General features: G+C 39.0%; 1 protein-coding gene across 1 annotated transcript in view; it reads right to left on the reverse strand.

Annotated features, from left to right (window-relative positions):
• HS3ST5 (heparan sulfate-glucosamine 3-sulfotransferase 5) overlaps positions 1–24,205 on the reverse strand; it is a 204,275-nt gene that overhangs the window by 73,326 nt on the left and 106,744 nt on the right. Inside the window, exon 2 of the mRNA XM_086744332.1 lies at positions 22,800–23,007. The gene's annotated coding sequence lies outside the window, so the exon portion shown is untranslated. The remainder of the gene's footprint in view (positions 1–22,799; positions 23,008–24,205) is intronic.

Consider the following 24,205-nt stretch of genomic DNA (forward strand, 5'->3'; position numbering starts at 1 on the left):
GGGATTAGTTCAAATACAGTGGTTGTTTTCTCAGTGCTGAAATACAGCAGATAAACCTCCAGTTGCTACTTCTACAGGGGCTAAAGCTGCTTCCATGTGGCAGAGCTGAGGGCAGCAGACTTTTGCCTCAATGGTTGCAGGCCTTTTTTATACCCTTTTCCTCTCCCTTTCATACCACATGCCACAATCTTCTCCTAAAGTAGTCCATATGTTTTTTAGGTGATGGGAACCTCTCCTGGCTGAAGGACATGCTGCTTGGTCATCACTGCACTTACCTACATGCCTTTGCGCCACGGTCAGGGCTCTTGTTGGCTCTCTCTAGGTTGTGCCCTTGCTCTAAATATGTGTGTTAATGACTTCCCTGTGGCCCAAGAGCCATCTGAAGGTTGGTTTAACCATCTACCTGGAAAATCTTTAGGTGCATGTGAGGTTTTGAAAGCAGAAGCTTTAGTATCTTAGCGCTTCAGATGCTGACAGAGTTAGGCTGCAAGTTATTCTAAGATAAGGTTAAATTCTCACTTTACGAGTTGAGGTCAGTGCTTTCAGGATTCCCTCAACTGTGGCAGCACTGTTACAGGCAAGGACTTGCTTTGGTTAGGAATATGCTGGGCCCATAATACAGTCAGAAATATAATGTATGATCTAATGTGTAATGAAATACAGAGACAGAGTTGTGCACCTGGGGGTGGTAGCATACAGAATGGAAGTTGCTTGAGCAAAACGGAAGAAAACATCAAGTACAAGGGTAGATGCAAAATGTCAGCCCCAGTCCAGAGTTAGGGACCGGGCTCACACAATGGGCAAGTACCTCCATGACTCTGGGACTGAGAAACCAAAGCTCAGAAAAATTACTCAGAGCTAAGGAGATCTGTACGGATAACCAATGTGTATCAATTAGGTCTGAACGCGCTAATAACTCTGACAGGTGCTACTTTATCTCAGACCAGAAGGTTGTTTTTTTCTCATTTCAGTGCTTTAAACAGTTGGTCTAAGATATGCAAAGCTTCTGCTGACTGTGTTGTGGCTACAGCAAAACAAATCGAGAGGCTGGTGGTTAATGCCCTCTCCTAAGGTGAAAGTCCTTTGATGCCTGTGCAGAAACATCAAAAATGGATCAAGAACTTGAAAAACTGAAATAAACAGCAGCAACATGATGTGAGCGTCCTTTTTTTTTTAAACAATGGTGTGGAAGTCCTCATGTCTGCTTTCTAAAATTCATTCAAAGTCCTTTACTGTTTCTAGCTGAAATGGCTGGGGTGATTTAACCCAAAGTGTCTATTATACTTTAGCTATTTTGAAAGTCTCAACCATAATTAATATTTTGTATGGTAACAGAAAATGTGACTTTTTATTACTTTAAAAACAAATGTAAATATTTATGGCCTAATATACCAAATTTGATTAATGATGTCAGGTAGCTAAGTTTACACACTTCAAGAAACCTGATATTAAATGCTGATTTAATACTCAGTGTTTTCTTTCTATGCATATCAAATGGAGCACTCACAATGTGAATTACGGACTGCTTTTGAAATGTAAACCTATATGTCTTTCAGTGCTCTGATTAATATACATAAAGGCAGCAGTACACAATTCTTTTCAGAGTGGCTATGCTTGCAATGCCTAGGTTAAATCATTCTGAAGATGTTACGAAGGGAAAAAAAAAAAGACAACAAAACCAAAGCAAAACAAACTCTGAACCTGGAAGAGCGTTTTAGAAATAGTTATTAATTTCTTTATATGTTTAGATTTATTCTACTTTCAATAAAAACAGACAGTAGAAAAGATAAAGGATAAAGAAACAGTTTCATGACGACAAGTTTATTTTGGGGATTCATGGCATAACTTTTAACTACTGTATGATGACTGTGTCTCTGCAATAATTACAGAAATGAATTCTGCTTTATTTCGTACCATATTCCCACAATGCCTTGCTGTTTCCTCAAATGTCATACCCTTTCTATTTTTCTAAATACTTCCCCAGTAGCAGCCTACTAGAAGGCTTTAATAACTTATGTAAGCCTTTTTTTCTTTCTTGTTTCTTTTTTTTTTCTTGAAATTAATCACCTATAAAACTGCATATTCTCTAGATACTATGAAATGAGGATTGCCCCCATTTTGCATAAATTGCTTTTTTTGTTACTATTACAAGGCTTATAGGCTCAGCTCCTTGTTAACATGGCTCACAATAAAATTGAGTTTGTTCAGGTCACACTAGAGACTAACACTTGCCCGAAGATATTTCTGTGTTTATTGCCTTTTATCCCTGAGAAATCCTCACTGAGCAGTAACGATAAATTTGCATCCAGTTCACCTAGGTTTGCAGTCAGGGGGCATTTCTAATGTACTTCCTTCTGGGTTTCACATGGGCCATAACTTTCACTTTCTAATTTCTTTTGACTGACTGACAGCTCAGCAGTGGAGGAAAAAGAGGAAGCTTTTCTCCATCCATCCATCCATCCATCCATCCATCCATCCATCCATCCATCCACCAACCCACTCACTCTTCCTTCCGTCCATCTGACAAACACTTCATCATCTTCAGGCTTTTTTCCTTCTAAATCCTGCTGTAATTTTGGTTATGATTGTCATTCTTGAGCAACAACGAAGACTGAAATGAAGCCACAGGCAGGGGTAAGGTTAGATCATAACCTGCTCACGGGGAGACCTGCCTCCCTGTCTACTTTGTGGAGGACAGCAGCAAGATCTGAGAGGATGAGATTTCCTTCCCAAAGCTTGAGGTATCTCTGTGCTTGCGTCCCACCATAAGAAGAAAAGTACAGAATGTCACCTAAAAGAAAGAAGGATATAGACATTCCTCCACATATGACCACATACAAAAGCATGTTTCCTAATCTGTTTTTCTGTTTCTCTTCAAACAATAGGGGCTGAAATTCTTGTAGAAATCAGGCCTTTTGTTTTTACAGACTTGTTACTCCATTTTCTAACCAGTATCGTAGCTTAAACAACTATCTTTCAATCCTGGAACAGTTCAGATACAGTGACAATTCAGTCATGCTTAATATCGAGTGCTTTTCCCCAATTTTCCGCTTATTTACAAAATGCAATATATAAAAAAATTATGAGTTTCTGATTTTAATATGCATAACACTAAAATTCCCACCTCTCACCCTCCTCTGTACATGGGGTAAGCTCTAATCTCTTTCTGAAGCAATATGTACTACAAGAAGAAAGTGCAGTCAAGTGAGAAAAAAAAAAAAGCCTCATTGCTCAAATAAGCAAGATATGTATATTCATATATTCACAAAGACATTCAGCAATGTTTTTAAAATGAGAGGGTTCTGGAGATTTTCCAGCTTTCTTCTAGCAATATCAGTAGGGGATCTTTCAAACTGCTATCTCCTCATCAGAAATGCAGAGTCACTATTAAGCAGCACACAGAAAGACAATCAAGCCAATGGGTCTTGCTTTGTTTGCTGTATGATGATCAGATCATAGCAATGTAAACAATTGTTACATCTAGTGGTGATGTAAGGCAAATTTCCAGAAAATAAATCAATGATGCATTTTACTACATCATCTGCTTCACTAGTATCCAGAAAACGTGCTTTGTTGACTGAAATCAACACATGAAATACAGCTTCTTAGTAAGTGTATCAATTTCCTAATCAACACTACTTAGAGTTGACAGAATAATGCTAAACAAGGGAGAAATCAGGGCACACAAACAGAAAGGCACTCTGTAATATTCAGGAAGGAGGCATTCTGCACTCGAACAAAGAAAAAGAAAAGAAAAGGCAGACAAGTCTCTGTATACCTCCTTTCACTCATACATTGCAAGTGTGAAAAGGATATCCAAGCATCATTTGCCACATGCTCTGAAGAGCAACTTTAAAAAAAAATGTAATTTTTTTTTGTCACATCCAAGAATCTTACAAGTATGAGAGAAAAAGCTGAAATCAGACAGCGGTACACAACAGATGGGCTGAATTTCACTTACCTCTAATAGGAATGACAGTTACCTTAAATGAAGACTTTCTGTAATGAAGTTCTTTACAGATACCAGTAAATATATAACTTAACAATGCTCACATGTCAGTGTTTCCACAAGACAGGGAACTGAGCTATAGGGGTTCAAGATGAATTGTCAAAAGCATCATCTAACCTGAAGGCTGGTCTGAGGAGGCTGCAACCTGGCCCTATTCTCCTGGCATCCTTGGAGGAGGGTACCCATGTACTTCATCTGCATTTGGGAGTTGTTCGCTGTTTCTGATAATCAGACCCCAAGTATTTCCTTTTGCTTAGCCAAATGGATTGAACTGTGAGTACAATGCACTTAGTGGACTGCTGTGAAAACCTAAGTTTTTGTCACCTGCCTGCCCACTATCACCTGGAAGCCCCTGGCAGAAGCCAGGAGAAACCCAAGGCAGAGACATAGGTCTTTGGGAAGGAGTTGCAGCAATTTAAGAAGTTGCCCTCTCCTGCTGTTACAATATCCAGTGCTATACCGTTTTAATGTCTTCATCAAGAGTTCATATCTGCTTCAGCACAAAGTCAGCGGACTTGTTTTAAACTGTCAGCAGTGAACGCAACTCAGTTGTGGAGGCAGAAAACTCCAGCTAAAGGATAGTCCTGAACAGCTGCTGGGTTTAACCGCTAAAATTGCTATACTGACTTTTGAAGCCTCAGGTGCTTTAATTTTTTTCTTCCTGCATTTTACTGCCTTAGCTGTCATATAACTTACATTTTTTTACCACATATAAGACAGGCATCCTACAGAGATTAGCATATTTTTTCTGTGTATTGTTGATTTGTTCTCAGTGCATAGTCCCTCCTGTGCAGTGAACAAAGCAGAGGTCTGAAAAAAAATAGTGTGCAATCATGAACTAAAGACTCTGCTATAATGTATACAATCAAATGGAGTAAATTAGTGTTGCATTAGGCTACTCTAGTCCCTGGGTGTCTACATTTTAGGACAAAAACCTGTAATTTTTCATGCACCTTTGCTTTTCATGGAAGAAATCTTGGGATCGTAGGTAAGAAGCATTCCATAGTGTTCTTCCCTCCGTGTAGGAGTGCCAAGAGGTGCACTGGAGCACACAACAGCATCTCTGGGTCACTGCTGCTGAGGAGCACCTGGACTTGTTCCCCACATGGCAGAAGTCTTTTCTGCGTGCTCTAAGCGTGTAAGACTTTTCACTACTTTGTGGAGGTCCTACCAGGGAAGAGGAAGCAAACACTTCACTAGGTGGAATGAACTACAAAGAAATGCTGGACAAAAAACCGCTGGGTTTAGTTCTTCCTGACTGTCCTTCTGCTCCTGTCCCCTACATTTGCTGTCAGCAAGCCCTTGCCTCACTCTGCAGCACTTCTCCCCTGGGCTTCACTGCTTCTGCCATTTTTAGAATCTACTCTTGTCACTCTCCCCTGCCCATCATGCCCTGGATTTTATTCCCTGTAAAGGCTTGTTTGTGTGCTCTCCCAATATGCATCTCTATTCAAAATGATTCTTCACAATCTATAGTAAACAATAGAAGGAAGAATGCTCTGTAAGCAGATGCCCATTCTATTTATATTTTCATGTAATTCAATCATCATCCTTTTGTGAAATGAAACTTGAAAAATACACATTAATAACACATCTGTAGGGTTACAGGAGTACATCTGAAAGTGATAATTCATTTTTATTTGCACGCCATGCTGGAGAAGCAAAAGGCCAGAGGCAATAGAACAAGGAAGGATGAAACACTGTTTGCAGTTGAATTTGCCCTTGTCTTTTCAAAAAGCTACAATTATTATTATTCTCTCACACAGTAGCCCTATGCATGTGTTTGTGTCTTGAACTGTGAGCTTCCTATTTATGGCTCTTCCTGAGTTTTGTCATTTGCCTTGCTTACAGAGTCTAACTGCAAAAGCTGGAACATGCTTCCCCTGTGGAGCAATTGCAAGAGTTGCTAAGTATTATTAACATGATCCCTCAACACAGCTGGCAGAGCACTACGTTACATAAAGTTGTTATCTCATTGTATGGGGGAGGCCCTGAGGAAATAATCATAAAAGTGCCAAAAGAATATCTACCAATGACATCTGGAAAAAAAAAATCCTCTCATGGAATGGGAACAACTGACACACACACTGGATGGAAGCAAAAGCCTTCATGCAACAAGCAATTCCAGCAGCTGGGGCATTAGGAAACCCATCAAGTATCACTAGACAGAAGATAATATTGCCAGGATGGCAGAAGTGAGCAATGGAGGAGGTGGAATGACTCATGTGTTTGCAAGCCCCGTTCCCTATTAGCGGTGTACTTACTCATACAGAGTTTATCTTACATATTCTTTGTTACTTTCATTCATTTTAACCTGCAGGCTGTAAACACATTTGTTATGAAAAGAATGAAATTACACAAACTCTGTGTGAAGCCCCTGAAATCTTGCTACAAGATTATTCATCACCTTTCCATTCTCATCACAAAGGCACTGCACAATTTGTTATTATTAGATAACACAAGAAAGAGAGGAAAACAGGAAGCGAAAGAGAGAGACAACACAGAATGGAGTTGGGAAAACACACAAAAGGCAGAAGAGTCATCGTGGTGGTGCTGGAGGACAAAGGAAAAAGAGAGAAGACATGGGCATGACAGAGAGATGAGACTCAATTCAACAACAAGCTTCCTTTATAAAAAAAAACGTTTTCTCTTGCCTCACTACTTTTCCTACTGTAATAAGGTGAGGCTTTTGAGTAATTTTGAATAGTGCTGTGGCAGTGATTATCAGAACAGTCTCATAAGTACTTTTAGCCAAACAGTCTTCAGAAATTCCTAAGTCCATTTTCTCAATTCAATGGGAATTTTAATTGACTATTAAAATGCAGCGTTGCACAATAAAGACATTACTGCACTGCTGCAGAAATACCAGCAAATGTGCCGTCAACAGAAAGGGCGATTCTCTTCTGTGGGTTTGTCAGAACTGCTTCAAGAGCATAAATAGCCTGGAGCAGCAGTAATTTAAGATAGAGTAGAGCTTTCCAAATATGCTTTTCCCCCATACATAAGCAAAACAAAGCAAAAGTCCAATTGTTAGAGCATTAATTTTGCATGATTGGACAGTTTTCCCCTTCACATTACTGCATATGTAACAGGTCATATTTTACTGTCTGACATAGAATTACAGGCTGCACATTTATACAACAAAGGGTAAAAATGATGTGACTAAGTGAAATTGCCATATGATGATACTGCACAGAACCCAGCCTCTTTGACCATATTTGCTCTCTTTCTGATTTCCAGAACAAATGTCCCACTAACTGCACTGATTTAAAATGCAAGGATTTTTGTGTCGTCAGCTCCGAAAGCTCACAGGGGTGGGCTGAGCTCAGATTTCACCGCAGCCCTGTTCCCTGAACACCATCGCAGCTGGGAATGTGCCTCACCATTCCCCATGAGCTGTCTCACACGCACAGCACTGGGAGATGCGGCAGTGTGACAGGCATCATGTCAGTGACAGTCTGTACCAAAATCAGCTTGTGGCTGAGGCCAGCGAAACTTACCATGGCTCTGCTGTCCTCAGTGCAAGGTGTATACCACAGTGTGTACCAGCATATAGACAACTTGCATTTTGAAGAAATTATGTGTTCACAGGAATGTGCGTATCACAAAATATTAATCAGCTCAAATTGTATTTCTGGAAATCGTATAAATGAAACAGCATTTCTCCATGCTGTGTTTGTATCGAAGTTGTGTAAAGAAGCGAGCGACCTTCCATTTAGTCATGAGTTTGCTCATTAGACAGCAAACAGTTGAGAAGAAAGCGTGGCAGACTCTTGTCGATGAGCAGCATAAAGATCATCACAGACCAAAAGCAGGATGAATATTACACACTGCTGCTGGTCTCTAAGGGCTTTATTAAAAACAAAAGCATGTAAAATAGTTCCTGAACAGGATGATTTTTAATTGTGTCCTCTTGGGAAAACTGTACAAGGCAGACTTGCTTGCCTCCCTTGTAGTCTAGAGGGACTTAACAAGCTCTCAACAGATTCCCTTTGGTCTAAGACACGTTACTGCTGAGTTTGTGGACTCTAGTTAAGTCTTAGTGACAAATTATGTTTAGCTGGTTCTGAAACAATTTTATTGACATATTTTTTACACTAAAAGAAAAAAAAATATAAAGGGTTTGATGTGACAGCTTCTTCTACTTTCTTATTAATGTAAATATCTGAGCTTACATAAACAGCAGTGTAAAACTAGAAAATACTAGCTATAAAAACAACAATACTTACAGCATACCTGGCTGCAATGGGACTAGTGACCACCCTGCTTTGCCTTACGACTCTCAGGAAGCCAGGTTACCAGTTTTCTTTAGATTTTGTACAGTCCAAGGCTTCTTCAGACGGATCCAGAGCAGGCAGCTGGGCACAGCACTGCAGTCCCACACCTTAAAACCCTTCAACGTTTACACTCTGTGTTCTGCCCCTAACATAGGCAATGAAGGAAGATTGGTAAGAGGAAAATCCATAACAACTGTGCTAGCTGAGTAACATCGGTGTCCTGGTTTTATTTAGTGAGGGCGGCTAGAAGTTGTTTGCCTTTGTTCAGTGGACTCAGCCAGGCCTAGGGCGGACCCACTGCTGGCCAGGGCCGAGCCAATTGGTAGCAGAATGTTCCCTGATAACGCCTCTGTGGTAACGTATTTAAGAAGGGGAAAAACAGGAGGAAAAGAAAAAGGAAGAAGTGAAGAAGCAGAAGCAGGGGCAGAGAGGGGGAGGCGCAAGCCTTGTGGGCCTTGCAGGCCTCACCCTCTGGCCTCCTGCTGGGCGGCCATCTGGGCCCAACTCAGCCCGGCCCGGCTGCAAGAAGTGGAGTGGACATGAGATGTGAAGAGAACCTGAGAGGCATCTGCCTGCCAGTTGTGAAGAATTTCTTGTGAGAGCAACAGCTGCAGACACCAAGGCCAGTGAAGAAGGAGGGGGAGGAGTAAAGTTACTCCTGACCGAGATTCCCCTGCAGCCTGTGGTGCAGCCCATGGTGAGGCAGGTTGTCCCTCTGCAGCCCATGGAGGCCCATGGAGGAGCAGAGATCCACCTGCAGCCCATGGAGGACCCCACGCCAGGGTAGATGGATGCCTGAAGAAGGCTGTGGCCCGTGTAGGCGACATGTAATGAACTGACTGTAATCCCCATTCCCTCTTCCCCCCTGTGCCACTTGTGGGGGGAAATGGAGGTAGGGAAGAGGCAGGGGTAGGGGGAGGTTATCTTGTTCTCTGTCTCATTATCCTGCTTTGATTTTAGAAATAAATGAATAGTTTTGCCCAAGTTGAGTCTGTTTTGCCTGTAACGGTAAATTTAAGGATCTCTCCCTGTCCTTATCTCAAATCTCAAGCCTTTTTCTTGTATTATTTGTCCCTATTCCCTTGGAGGGTGGGGGGAGTGAGAGAGAGACTGTGCAGTCTGGTCCTGAGTGGGGCTAAACTATGACAATGGGAAAAAAACTAAAAACCCTGTAGGAGAAACCGTCTGCAGCTAACCAAGCTAAAAAACAAGAAGCACCAATGAAGAGGATGTGGCTTAAATTTTGATCCTGTCTCTGCATCATTCCAGATTTTCTCCTGGGCTAGCAGGGAGTGCTTCCCTCCCATTTGGATTTGCAGACTAACATCTGTAGCAAGATCAATTATTTATCACAAAAAAATAACCAGAGGAGAAAGAGCAGAGCCCTCCTCTACCATCTCTGGCTTACTTTGCAGCTTTTTAGCAAGTGCCAGACAAAAAACATGCACCAGACAAGCAAGACTCTTTCTCTGATGATTAGGCACCCACTTGGAAAGAGGCAAACCAGGTTCCAGTGACTACTTGGCAGAAAATGGGACAAAACACTCCAGCAGGAGGGCCTGGCAGTCTTTGGTTTATGCTACCGAAATCTCTATGCCAAAAGGTGACAGCCTGTAACCGACCAGCTTCTGCGGAAACCAGAGGAGCTCTGCCCACAGGCACTGGCTGAGAGTCTGTCCCCCCAGTTATTCATGTTTACTGTGACATGGTAACGATACAGTACGTTTGCCTACCATCCCATTGCCTTACATTGATCTCTCAGATGTTGTGAAAGATGATGAAAGTAGCAAGATGAAAGAAAAAGGAAAAGCTCGAAACAAACATACATTAAATATTCATAACTGGTAGTAATTGCAAACAGAAAATAGAAAATAAAGTAGTAGTGATTATGCAGTGTTCATATCATCTATCTGCAACTCCCTGCAGGAATTTTTCTCTATAGATTTCTGGTGCTGAAGTTGGAAAGTGAGCCAGTCTTTTTGGCCTGTATCTTTGGTCAGATTTTACTACTTTATTTATCTGTTATATAAATGTAGGCTAGCGTAATGTGTTGCTAGTAAAAGGAAGGCTCTACACCTTATTTCTACTTTCCACTAAAACCTATGATGAAAACCTATTTTGTGTAAAAACAAGATGGCATCTCAACCGTGGAAAGCTTTTCAACAGCTAAACTGTTGTGTCTGTCACTTGAGATGTTAAATGTCTTTCGTACACTCACAAAAGGAACTGACTTTTAAATTTTTTTTCAGTCTTATAGATTAATATTTTTAATATTATTTCTGCTTATTACAATAAATCAAGTGATTATGATTCACCACTATTAAGTCTGCTAATGAAGAGCTTTTTTTGAAAGTACATATTTAGAAGATTGCTTTTTCAAATATAAGGTGATAGGAAACTAAGAACTTTTTCTGAAGACTTCTTGCACATGTAAAGCTTTAATCTATTTTATGTAAAAAGTGATGAGCATGTTGATTTTCTGGTAATTACCATTTTTTCAACTGTATAAAATTGCATATTTATTCTATTCTGTCTGTGTTTCTGTGGTGTAAAAGCGGGTGTTGCTTAAGCTGTGTTAAATACCAATGCATGTAGAAGAACCATGAAATACGTCCCAGGATATTCTTACAGGTTACAATATGCAGAACTACTGGAGTTGAATCTCATGTCAATGCTAGAAAACAAGGTGTTCAGTCAGATGAAAGGTGAAAAAGTTTGTTGAACTTCAGTACTAGTTTCCTAAGCCATAATAGTCCTCTCAAATTACAGAAAATCACAGATAATTCACTCTGTTACTACTCTGTGTCGTTCTAATGTTCCCATGAAGAAGTCTCCCCCTCTAAAACGAAACATCAGTTCACAGAAAAAAGCATGAACTCTACTTGTCAGTTTTTGCCATGTGAGCACTCCACTTGGCTTTGGAGACCACAGTAGCCTTGTTAGGTTTCTAAGGTGCCCTAATTACGTACATTTGAGATTGCAGAATGCTTTAATTTAAGCCAGCACACAATCAGATGCTGTGCTTTCACAAATATTCAGAAACATCATCTGCCAGGATCAAGACTAATTGAACAGGTATCTACTGGGTTTTATCTGCAGCTTTGCTGCATAATTTTTCATTTTCTATAGAAGGCTTTAACACAAAGAGAGAACATGCCTAGAGTCCCACAGAGGTGTTTTGACATTAGGCTTAATAAAGCATGAAGAACTCATTAATAAATGATGTTCTGCTAGGTTAACAAATAAAGCTGAATGCATTTGCAAGACCCAGAAGTAAATCACATCATGCATGCAGCCAAATAACTTGTTAAAGTGATTGCAACGGTGCCATTTCTTCAGTGTGTTTGCCACAGCCCAACACATTGCACAAAGAGAAACCACTGCAACACACATGCATGTGCCTTCAATTATAATGTTATCTGTCAATTTTTATTTGCACTCTATGGGCTTAGGGATTTGTAAACAAGCATTCATGGCAGTGACAAAGAGATATTCATATATTGTTAAGTTTTGCTGAGAGTGCACTGCTGTCTGGAGTTTCAAACGAAAAGACCTTTTGTATTCACGGAGTTATGCATCATCCCATTCCTGTGTCAAAGCTACAGGCTTGATACTTTTTGCTACAGACACATTTGAGTTACAGCTTTCAAGGCTGTGTCAATTTTTCCGTATGTCCTTATTTTACAAGGTTAAACATTCTGCTAAGTTTGAATCAAGAGCTGAGGAGAGCTTCTAGCTGCCTGAGGTCAATGACACAGCTCCCAGTAACTTCAGCTACACCAGGAATTCATGTAGAAACCACAGCAGGATTTTGGCAACATGAGGGTCTGGATTCACCCTCCATTAAGATGATTTTCTCAGTTAAATGCTTAAGTTGGGAGCTGAAGTCACCTTAAACTCTCTCTATAATCAACGCCAAGAGAAGAATGTTTCCAGAATGTGATTCAAATCTGGGCTGCTGATTACAGAATCAGCTTAAAATGAGCAAGTTCTCTATTTAGAGAGTTCTGCTATGTGCTTATGCTTCTAGGCAGGAAAACTCAGTCCCTCCAATGAGGCCAAGGAACAGATTATACAATTCAAGTTTGGGCCTGTGAGATCCACACAGTTTGTCAGGAAGAAGAAAAAAAAAAAAAAAGGAAAATGTTTCCTTATTTTATTTTTAGCTTATATTTGAGATATAGTCATATTCTAAAGAAAGGAATCATGATATTCAGAAACAGGGACAAAGAATCCAAATGCAATTCTTCATGTCTCCACCATAGTTTCTAGAAGCGCAGAAATGCTACATTCCTCTATGTTAGATCACTGTCATTTGTAAGTAATGCAACTATCTTGGAATGAATACTGATTAAAAAAAAAAAAAAGTATGTCATGTAATCTATTTACTGAAAAACTGAATTCCAGCATATTTGGAGTGCTTATAAAAATGAGATTATTTTTCACACCTGACTGAGCTGCCAGGTTCCAAGAGTTACTGTGAATAAGAGGATTGGATGAAGTTGTAATATCTTCTGAAAATGACTTAAAATCTCTGATGTATTTGATGAAAGAAGCAGCTATTTAGATGGGGCAAACTCATCTTTCTTTTTTTTTTTTAAGAGAAGATATTAAGAAAATAGACTTCAAATCAATGCCATTTTTAGAACAGGAAATTGAGAAGAACTGGACCTTTTCATCTGAGCCATAAATGGGGTGATTTTCATGTGACATTTTTAATTTTGTAAACAAGGACAAAAGTAGAAAAACTTTTTTTTTTTAAACATCCACAGATTTAAGCTGTTCAGGGATCTGAAACACTAAATAAGCATCTGTGATGTGGGACAGTACGTAGAGGTTGATAAAGTGCATGGCCCATTTATTTTTCATGTTTTAGAATCATTGAATCATAGAATGGTTAGAGTTGGAAGGGACCTTCAAAGGTCATCTAGTTCAACCCCCCTGCAAGGAGCAGGGACATCCCTGACTAGATCAGGTTGCTCAGAGCCTCATCCAGCCTGGCCTTGAACGTTTCCAGGGATGGGGCTTCCACCACCTTTCTGGGCAACCTGTTCCAGTGTTCTACAACTCGCATTGTAAAAAAATTTTTCCTAATTTCTAATCTAAATCTACCTCCCTCTATTTTAAAACCATTACCCCTCGTCCTATCACAACATGAATATCTGTTGCAGCTTGTTTGAAAGTGTCAGCTGCACCCTCATATAGTTATAAGTTTTACTTCCCTTTGCCATTGAACATAATTTCTGTCCACGATATCAGAAGAATACTAATGCACGAGCACAAGTCAGTAAAAATTGAAACACTAAAGAATTTTAGTGAATACACTTTCCATATATTATCCTATGGTTTCTCAATCTCTGCTAACTTGGTGTTGGGAAGCAGACTTGGTGTCAGTTACTTCTGAAAGTGAGGGACACATACATTTTAGACTCCAGTCTCTATTATCTTTTTTTTTTTCCTAAGTAAAGCCTAACTACTCGAACTAGCCATGTTCTCAGGTGAGAAGCACAGGATGGCTGAGAAATTTTCAGTGTCTGGTAAATGCAGAACACAAGTTTTTGGAGATACCTGGCTTGTGAGATCTGAACTGCCTGCAAAATATGAGAGTTAGCTGAATACACAGCACAGCCAATACAGCAATGCTTCTGGGCCGGGTGATCCCAGGATTTGAAGTGACAATCTTTTTTGCAAGCTAAAATACTTGCAAATCCTCAAATACTAAATGGGCACTAATTTTTTTTTTTTTTTTTTTTTTGTAATTACACTAGTAGGTTTCTTTATCCAAATTTGCTTGCATTGTACTTCAGCTATTTACATGCTTCTAGGACCATGCCAATAATCCAGAAACATATATAAGGACATTGACTTTTGTTCTTAGGAACTTGAACTTAGGAATAACTTAGTGTTACATGACGTTGGACAGCAAAATTGCATCAGAAAGTGCTATCTGTTGTATGCCTTTATATAGTTTTAGAAGGCTACACCTACAAGTTGTTAAAAAAAACAAATACCCAAGATTTGTTTATGGTAAGCCTTATGACTATATGAGGGCACAGCTGACAGTTTCAAACAAGCTGCAACAGATATTAATGTAGCAATGTTTATATTAGCATGTGATGGAATCACACAATATATACTGCTGTAAAAGCAAGTGCTTTATGGAAAGAAGATATTATTACTACCTCATCTCGATGCATATTAATCTGCAAGGAGAAAAAATTCAGAGAATGGTATTTGTGTGACACAATATAAAAGTCAGCTAGAACAATCAATCAAAAACAAGAAAAAGAAAGCTACTTTGATTTTTTTCCTTTTACATTACTAATTTAAAAAGAACCTTGTAATTAAATTTTTGTGAACAATGTGTACATAGTTTTTGGTATATTTGAAATATTAAAAGGTATTTGAAACACTATGCAGTAGCTGTTAAAGCAGGGATTACTCTGTCAGGTCCATTAAGACAGTAGCTTTCTTGATCTCAATCAAGACACTAGCATATTAATAAAGAAGGGAAAGTGCCACCCTCTATTAGACCAATGAGGAAGGACACAGAAAACATTTTGCAGCCTTTAGTGTACACACCTTGCAGCTGAGTTTGTAATTCTATTTTAGGAAACAAAGGAGGATTTAGGCTTCAAGTAACAGTTAAAAATGTAGAAAAAACCACCAAGCAAATCAATAAGCATAAATTCCCCAAGGAACTTAGCATTTTTAAGGCAGTCTTCTAGCAGATCAAAGCGCATCAGCTTTCATTACACCTCCTTCAGAGCACAACATTCACACCTCAGCTTCTGGTTGTAAAGACTCCTGGAGGCAGATGCTGACCAGGAAAGTGTTTCGGGGTGCTCACTGCCCTCGGCTCTGCTGGAACTCCCCATAGCGACAGGGTGTTTTTTGGGGGGACAACACAAGTGGACCTCGAAGTGGATTGACTGGCTGTTCATTCTTCAGAAGAGGTGGGTTACACAAATGGTCAAGGAAAAGAAATTCCCAGATTTCTGGAGGAGTCCTCTGCGCCCTTTTAGCTGGTTGAACTGCAGTCAGGATTTATTATTATGCCTTATGATTCGAGTACCGAAACAGGAGAAATTCTGCATTGTTTCCATGCCTTCTCTAACAAGCTCTGTCTTTTAAGTACCCCTCTAGGAATATACACACAATTTAGAAAAACAAGTGCTTTATTCATGATAGCAATGAGTACAGCATGACTGTACACATACCAATTGAAAGTAATTTTGCAGTTTTTATTTTATTCCTCCCAATAACTACATGTTCCTACAAGTGCCTCACAAATGTACACTGAGTTTTCTACACAGCTTTTAATGGAGAACATTTGAAATAGTTTTCATAAAGTGAATGAAGCTGTGATAAGCAGCACAGCTGGTGAGCCCATGAAGAGACTACAAGGAAGGAATTACCAGGAGGAAAATGTTCTAGTGCAGGCTTCTCTTGCCAGCTTACCTACCCCGCACACACCGAAGCCCCGCTCCAGGGAAAGCAGGGCATCACACGGATACCGTCAAGCCAAGCCTTCAATTTAATGCTGCGCAACACAGGGTTAAATACCCGTACACCCGCTACGCACACGAACGCACCCGCCCCCCTGCACCCATAGACCCATCCATGCACCTACCCCTACACTCATGGACTTATCCGTGCCTACCACATACATGGACGCACCTAACCCCTGCACTGATGGATTCATCTGCGTCCAGTGCGTGAGTCGCCACGGACCGCCCCTCCAGCGTACGTGCATCCCTTCTAACGTTACCCCACATTCTAGGAATATATTTTCCTTATAAGGCACAAAGATTAACCAATTAAGATTAGTGCTCCAGTTCATATATGCAAAATATATATGGAAAACAAACAGGGTGACTCAAATACTGTCTGAAAACAATTTTGCTTTCAAGAGAGAAATTTCTCTGGCAAGTATGTACCAAAAATAAAAAACATGCAAAGCTCCAGTGAGAAAAGCAAAAAGCTAATGACCTGTATTATCATTTTACTCTTGCTTACTCCCAAATATGAACTGGAGGAAAATACAAGAGAAATATTTAGAGAAGCATATCTTCCTTGGGTCATGTTGTGACCTCAGAAAATCCAGGGGAATAAACACTCACACTACAAGTGACTGCACCAATGAAATCCTCATGAGTGAGACCTCAGGATGCCTTTTTTTCTGTTCCTTTTTGAGGGTACTGAGTAAAGCAAAGATAATGCTGCCAGGGATAAGATTCAAGATTTTGACAGTGAATATTAAGAGTTTTAGTTATTTATCCTCCACAAAGATGCTCGTAATTTTTCATTAATGTTTGGGACCAGGCTCAAAGACCTGTTCCATCATGAATTTAGACTCCAGTTTCCCCAAGAGTATCATGTGTGACTTCTTCAATTGTGTGCTTTCATAGAGTGTTATTTGCTTGCAGCTTTCACGTATTGTTTCACCTCTACCCATCAGTTATTAATTTCTATAGGCTACTACTGTTGTATCCTGGCACTTCATAGGTGAGGGATGTTTGTATGACCTCCTAGAATTTAAATCACCTGTCTTTTGCCTTTCTCCTATCAAAAGTAGAAGGCTTGATTTTAACAGATGTTCAGAACTTCTGAAAGTCAAATTCTTTATTGAAAGGACTCTGCAGTGTGTACGGACCCTAAAAGTTCACTGCATAACCAGAAGAGAGGCATTAGGCCTCTCTCAGGAGCCCTCTTTGTTCAGAAGGTTTTAAACTGTTTCTTGTAGAACTTGTCCATTTGTGGAAAATGAAAAAGTAATCATGGATATCAAGAGACCCAAAATGATGGTACCTTTGAGAACAAGATTAGTGCTTTCTAACCAAAATGCAAATAGACTGGGAGCCTCAGCAACACTGCGGTTCAGGAGCAATGTTCTTTTAGTGTGAAGAGTGAAACAACCCTGGATACAATGAGTTATACCAACCTCTTACAAAGTATGCAGAGATCTCTCTGGCTAGGCTTTTGTCTTGGAGACATGGAAGAGTTTTCTAGACATTGTTATTTTGCTGCCTCATTTTCTAAGTCCAGTGAAAAGCTAAGGAAGACTGAGAAAACCCTATGTTGTAGATGCTTTTAATTAGAGTGGCAAGAGTTCTTGGTTCATTCTCTGGGGCCACAGCTGAGCAACATGCTTATCCCCACTTTTTTTTCCAAGGATGTGAACAGTCTTATTGCAAACTAATGCTTAAAGGTATGTGCCTAGGCATCTTGCTCAACTGGCTGTCTGGATAATTTCTGTCTTTCAACCAGTATTGTCTGGATCTCACCCAAATTCAATCTCAGCCAGATGCTCTTCCCCAGGAGCCACTTTCCTCTAGGCAGTGCAACATCTTTGTAATGGCCCTGGTTTGCATTTGTGGAAAATGAGATATACACTTGGGTGTCATCTGCAAAGCCTGTAGCAGCTTAGCCCCTCTCTGAACAGTCTTCTGGAAGTATTGGAAAGGGATGTAGGGAGAGGATTTACAGCCATATAGTCAGACTGCAGGTGCAGGATATTGGGAAATAAAAATTATTTTACCAGTGTTGTTCTGGGATCTTGTTGAAACCAGATTTTGTGTCTGCAAGGTAAACAAGATTGGGATATATTCACTTAGCATTTAAAGGTAGAAGAAACACAAATAATTCCTTATCAACATCTGAAATTAAAAAGTCTTTGCAAATTAATGTAGCCACAGGAAGCCGGATTAATGTTACTAGCAAATGGAAGAATGGTGCAAAGTATAAAGCTCTCTGGATAAAACAGATAGAAGAAAGACTATTGTTTCTTACTGCAATATATTTTGGCCACTGTGTATTTTACATTAAATTTTATGGTACGGAAGACATTACTGAAAGAACAGCTTTACTTGATAATTTTCTTGTTTGGTAGAGCTGATGTATTAAAAAGGTTAGTGTACTAAATTTACATTTTTGTACATGGATTATTTCTTACTCTAGTCTCTCCTTCCTCATTCTTAACCTCTTTAAAAAGAAAGGATATAAAATAGGACTTCTTTTTGACAGTTTTAGTCAGAAAACCTTACTTTCCCTGCCGATTTTCATGCTCTACAAGCTTTGCCATCATAAACCACTTTGCATGTATTAAGAAGGAGTATTATATTAGATGAGGCAATTTAAGTGTATCCCATTTCACTTGGTGAAACTAAGCAGCTTTGCATTATAACTAAGTTGAGCTAATGAGAATATGCTTGAAGCGTGTGTTACCTGGAACTGAGGCTAGCTAGTCATTCAATACTGCAACCTGTGAGTTTGCAAAACGATGGCAGGAATCCTGCTGTGAGGGAGATAGGAAAATTATTATAATCTGCATTCCTAAATTGAATGAGTATTTTACTCAGCAGAGGCCTCTTGACTGCAAATAGTCTGAAATTACATCCTGCTGTTTAAAATGCTTTTTTTTTAAAGTGAGTAAATGCCCACATTTTCTTAAATCAAATATTTTTTATTTCTTATGTGAGTAAAATTACTGAGAAAGGGAAAGTCATATATCCTTCACTTCCTTTTGTAGAAGCTATTTGATATTCAAATTTTTGATGGCAGGGACAAAGTGTCTAGAAATTACGGTTTTATACTTTGATCTTAATTACTTGATGATAAAGCTTATCATCATATCTCCCTCATCATTTTATTACTAAAACAAATTCCATGTTTACCAGTTTCTTGTTTTGTACAAAAGAAAATTGTAATATAGCTATTTTATCAGAATCAGCTAATAGGTGTGATGCTCAACACACCAGTAAGCTAAAACACACAAAGTATACAGAAAAAAACTATACAAACATGAGCAAAAGACCATGAACTAGCAAGCAGACACAGGGTATAAACTTCCTCCACACCAGTAAAATGGAAAATATAACTTGGTTCATGCAGATTATTTATCTCATGAAAGCTATAAATGGCACCAAAAAAAGGAAAGATAAAAGACCTGGGGATAAATAATAGAAGTCACCATAGAGGTCTGAATAATCATGTTGTCCTATGTTAAAGCAGCAAACACTGCAAGGATCCTTTGCATTGAATCCTGTCTAAAAGTCCAAAATGGAAGAGAGGATGGCTTAGCTTATCCTCCTCAAATTCTCTGTCCTTCAAGTCATGGCCAGTGAAAAGGCTAAAAATAAAGAAGAATGATGGAACAACTTATACAGACACCAGTGCTCCACAGCTAGAGTCAGAGGAGGCCGCAGCTTTGCAATGCTCAGCCGTTGTGCATGTTTGTAAGTTAAAAAGATCAGGGCTAATTCTCATGCTCAGAGTGGGGGTGATGCAGTCTGTTCATCCCAAAACAAAGTGGCCATATTCTTAACTGCTTCATGGAAACTGTCCCTGCCCCATGCTGCTCCTTGAACTACCCTGAACTGCTTAGCAGCTCCCTGCTACTCTGGAATTGCCTGGGATTGTGGGGTAAAACTGTGTAGGGAACACATGAACAGATGGGATAGATGAGCAGGAGCTAGGGATCAAACTAATGTCCAAGCTCTATTTTGCTGCTATCAATAGATGTACATAGTTTAGGTTTGCTGATGAGGCATAGTGGTTGAGAGGAAGATGCAGTTACTCCTGTGTGAAAGATGGCTGTCAGGAGAGCCAGCAAGTCAGGCAAAGGTGATGACAGGAGCAGAGACATATCTTAAACACAACCCTTTTTTCTGGAACTTAAGGGAACTTATGCTGAGTTGCAGTCCTGTTGCTTTAGATTAGGAGTCACAGCTCTGACCTACTTGTGAAGTGGAGGATAGATCTCTTCTGCTTTTCCTCCCCAGAAATTATATCGGACAGAAGACATCTCTTTTTTTTCGCACCTTAAGCCAATCTCCCTAGACACAGAAGGGAAGACCTCAGTCTTCCCTATGTCAGGGGACTCTCCTCCCAACATCCAGGAGGCTGCTGTAACCTCCAGGACAGTCTGTATGCTCTAGGCTTAATAGAAAATCTCCAGGATCCATTTTAAATATGTGTTTATGCCAAAAATTCCCACTTGACAAGCTATCATATCTTTTTGCATGTGTGTCTCTTCATTAAATGTACAAGGTTTCTTTTGACTTAACAAGTTAGGTACTCATTTCATTATAATCATCATTTATTCATTTACATGAGGGTCATTTCTTACTTATCTCTTACTACCTAAGCTTCTGCAGGCCTTGTGGATGACCCTAGCTGCACTTGTGTTCTTGCAAAAGGTAAAAGTCAACCAGTAACAAAATTCATAATGGAAAATTTGGACAGGTGAAACTTCACTGGATTTGCAGCTAGTCAGATAATTTGGATGATTCTTTTTTATTTTCCTTGTTTAAAGGAACATATCTATTACCTATCAAATAAAGTTTGTTCTCCAATCTGTCAAATAGTGCTTGTAAAATTTTTCACAGCAGAAAATGCAAAATAAAAAAACCTGAAGAATAAAGCATTTTTTTTCATAATTTTTCATCCAAATTTCTATATTGATATTAATCAATGCATGCTTTAGTGGCAATACTGTAAGTAAAATGAAATATATGCAGCAGCATATATTATATCCAGCATTACCTATCCTAATCCAGCAAGGCTCTGTCCACAATTGTACTGAGTTTGCAGAACCCGTAATCCTATACATTATGTATATCTAACAGTCCACACGAATGCATGTTACACAAATCCCCCAAGTAGAAGTACAAACATGCATGCTGTGCAAGGAGGTGGAGTTCACAACACTTTTGACATTTGAGCTCTGCAACTGTGTGAGATATTCAACCCTTAGTTCTGTATTATGTATACACACATGTATAAAAGATGTAGTATTATAACAAACAGTCTACACATTAAAGCCACAATATATGCCCTATAAATTTTACTTTATTGGAAAATATTTAGGTATTACTGTGAGGGTACCACACACAACTAACATAGCTCTCCTCCATATGGAAAACATTGCAAAATCTTGCAATTCGTCTAACTTTGTGCTTTAAAGGGAGTCTGTAATTTTATATCCATGTTCTTGTTCCTGCTGAACTCTATTACAAAAACTCTCAGTAGCTCCAGTTTAACTTAGATGAAACAAAATAGTATTGTTACTTTTTTTTTTCTCCCATTCTGCTATCTGGAATAGACATTTGGTGCCAATGGGGAAACAATCCCTTTTGATGAGGGATGATATGTTTATCTTCTATTTACTTTATACAGGAAGCAGGCCTTTAAAATGCAAACAGAAATGCTAGCTAGAGTAGCAGACAGAAAGAGATTGACTAGAAAGCTATTATTCAGATGATATCGCTAGAATCCCTCCACAAAAATGAGAAAGCAAAACTCAATTCATGTAGTTCTAATTGCATGAACTTTGAGCTCCATCTATTTTAGCTAATAGGTTTCCTGAAACAATTTTAATAGATGTTTAATAAGAACAAATAGTATTTATAAACGTAATTATTTTTTTTAAAATGGTCAAATCAAATAAGATCAAGTAAAAGTGAAAAGTGAAAAGAATTTTGCCTCATGTTCCCCCAAACCCAGATAGAGGAGTAGTCCTGAAGAATATTCTGCAAAAGGTGAAAAACAGACAGCAATCATAGAATAAAATCAAGATTACATGACTGTTTACTTTTCTTCTCTACTGCACATAGCATTATCCACATCACTATAAGCATAAGTTATTTTTTTCATAATGTTATGATTGGTGCTGAAAATCCCGATATAACTTTATGGTCTTGCTACTCTCCCTGTCAGCTGTGTGTCTGAGACATGACTTGATGTGCACATGTGCCCACACATATCCCACCGCCTTTGTGAGCATTTATCTGTTGGCAGAATTGTTTCTTCTACATTTTTGATCATACCACGGAAAAAATAATGTTAGTGAATTGTCCTGGTCGAGGGTGATCTCCTGAGGTAGCAGAGTGATGATAGACTAATGTCCATAGATTATATAATATTTTAACAGAAATTAAGGGATATAAAACCAGCATTTTATTTAAAATTTCACCACTTCCAGGAAGTTAATAGCTGCCATTATGAAGAAATTAATTTTTTCCAACATGTTATGTATGTCTTCTGCGTTCCTCTGAAGCCTACATACCGTCAAGAACAACTAAGCATACAGGTGGACAAACATCTACCCCCTAATCCCCCTTGACTGTAAATGACGACCATCTTATGAAACAGAAGTATAATACTCTTCTTATTCCCTTTTTACCTGTTATAAATCAGAGGAGCATGATTGCAAAGCGCTAAACCCAAGCTTAAAGAAATACCACAAAAAAGGCTAATGGCAATCAGGCTCAGACTGGGCAGAACTTCACTTGTCAACCAGCAAGTAATTTAGAGGGTTTTAAGTGGCACCAGCTCACTAAATACTTTTATGGCATGGCAGCTAAAAGCATGATCTCAACTATATATGTGATGCCAATCACCATTTTATCCCTCTATGGCTGTGTTTAAGCAAGAAATTGAAAAATAGTCTGCACTGCTCATGGTTAAATGAAACAGTCCTGAAACTTCAGGCTTTTAAGGAATACACTAACCTTTGTGTCCTTATGCACATCCAGAAAGTCCAGTACATCTACTTTTGATGAATAACATTCAGGAAGAATTTAACTCTTCTATTCCAGTGTTCAATTTCAAGAAGTCTTTAGGGGTTACCGAAAAGACCAGTGAAGGGATGAAGCCACTCCAGGTATGCAGATGGCAAGATCAAACATCTCTGCTGAAACGGTGTACAACTCGCTGAGCCTGTACAAAAAGAGAAGACACTTTGAAAAAGAAAACAAACAAAAAAAAGAAACACTCAGCCTCCCTCTTTAAGACTAAAAAGAAATCTTGTGCAGTAGGGCCCCAGAGGTACTGCCTGCCAGCTCAAGTTTTTGAACATACTCAGTATCTTGTAAACATTGGCAGCCTGGAATCTGGAGCGCAGGTTAGGGGGAAGGGGAAGGAAAATTACAGTAAATGTGTTTCACAATAGTAAGCCCCCCTACCCCCAAAAAAAGCATTCCCAATAAGAGAAAATTGCTAATTACATGTATTTTAAGTGGGCTACAGGAAAATGAATGTTAGATCTTTACTGGCAAGAGGTAATATACTGCTTGTGCTACTGCTACTCCACTGCCTTTTACCCTTGACACTGACCAGAAATGGTCACAGTCATTTTGTAAATCACTGGAAAAACTACTTTTATATTGAGAACAATGCCAGACTCATCTGGAGAAAATGTTAAGAGCATTATTTTTTTTTTACTGTTCTTGTCTTTTTTTCTATTTTCTGGGTTTGGGTTTTGGTTTTTTTTTGTTTTTGTTTTTGTTTTTTTATAATCTATCTTTGCCTCCATATTGAAGAAATGGGACACAGACACAAATGTGAATATGGTATTTAATTGCAAACCCGGTGCTACAATTTCTAGCTTTAGGCATGAAATATCTACTTTCTTTCAAAGTAAATCAAGCTCGAAGGAATTTGGAATACAGTTCAGCCCTCAAAATCAATGCCAATGTGACCGATCAAAAGACATCAACTCTTTAATTATTCTGTTAGTCAGGAAAAAATACTTCTGAGTGGAGAAGCACAATTAAATCAAAACGTTTCTACAGAAACATTACAAACATTACCAGTTCGAGCACCTTACGGTATGATTGAAATCTAACAAGTACAGATGCCTTTGCACACTTGGAACTAAGTTTTGTTGTTGTATGTTTGATGCACCAACAAAAGAACATAGAAATGTACAATGTAGAAACTGCAGAATCTGATATAAGTCTAGGAAAATAATAGGCATCCTTTCTTTATGGTGAAGTGTTTATTTCACTACATAATTTCCATCCACATTACATGAACTTCTTACTTGGCTCAAGAGCAGTTTACTTCTGACTGCTGTTGCCTATATGATACATGATTTACAAGGTTGAATTATTTGTTTTTCCATCAGAAACATTTA

The sequence above is a fragment of the Chlamydotis macqueenii genome, chromosome 3 (genome assembly GCF_036417535.1).
Source record: "Chlamydotis macqueenii isolate bChlMac1 chromosome 3, bChlMac1.mat, whole genome shotgun sequence".
Lineage (NCBI taxonomy): Eukaryota > Metazoa > Chordata > Aves > Otidiformes > Otididae > Chlamydotis > Chlamydotis macqueenii.